Here is a 721-nt window from a genome sequence, read left to right as displayed (position 1 = left end):
TTCTCATTGACATTCTTGAGGTCTTTCTTGTACTTCTCTTCAGACCCAGCGTCGCCACGAAATGTGCGGTCATAATCCTCGTTGTAGTTGCCGTCAGACTGAGCGAGATTCTCAACCAGTTGCCATCCTTCCTCAACGTCTTTGTTCAAGAAATTACCGTTAGAAGCAGTGTCAAGCAGCATGCGGATTTTTGGAAGTACACCACGGTATAGAGTGCTCAGCAGTGACTCGTTGCTGAAACCATGGTGTGGACACTGGCTGTGGTAACCCTTGAAACGCTCCCAGGCTTCACAGAATGATTCTGAGCTCTTCTGAGTGAAGCTGGAAATCTCATTCCTGAGACGTGCTGTTCTGGAGTTAGAGAAAAACTTGGCCAAGAATGCCTTCTTGCAGCCATCCCAGGTGGTGATTGATCCCTTGGGAAGGTTTTTCTCCCATTGATGAGCTTTGTCTCCAAGGGAGAATGGGAAGAGGCGCAGCTTGTAACCATCCTCACTCACACCATTGATCTTGGTGAGACCACAAAGACGGTCGAACTCGTCCAAGTGGTCGAGTGGATCCTCCATAGGCAACCCGTGAAACTTGTTTCCTTGGATCATGGTGATCAGACCACTTTTGATCTCGAAGTTGTTGTTCGGCACGGCGGGAGGGACGATTCCAGCACGTTGAGTATGAGTGTTCGGTGCATCCCCAGCACCAATGTTTCGCGGTCCCTGATGTG

The 721-nt window shown here is 49.7% G+C and overlaps 1 non-coding gene across 1 annotated transcript; it reads left to right on the top strand.

Moving 5' to 3' along the window:
* Positions 1–237: 237 nt before the first annotated feature.
* Positions 238–344, top strand: LOC147928885 (small nucleolar RNA R71). Its single transcript, XR_015581038.1, has one exon. It is a non-coding gene; the product is annotated as a small nucleolar RNA R71 (small nucleolar RNA).
* Positions 345–721: the final 377 nt, after the last annotated feature.

The sequence above is a fragment of the Camelina sativa genome, chromosome 14 (genome assembly GCF_030686135.1).
Source record: "Camelina sativa cultivar CO46 ecotype springtype chromosome 14, ASM3068613v1".
In the NCBI taxonomy this organism is placed as follows: Eukaryota; Viridiplantae; Streptophyta; class Magnoliopsida; order Brassicales; family Brassicaceae; genus Camelina; species Camelina sativa.
This window is presented reverse-complemented; position numbering and strand designations above follow the sequence as displayed.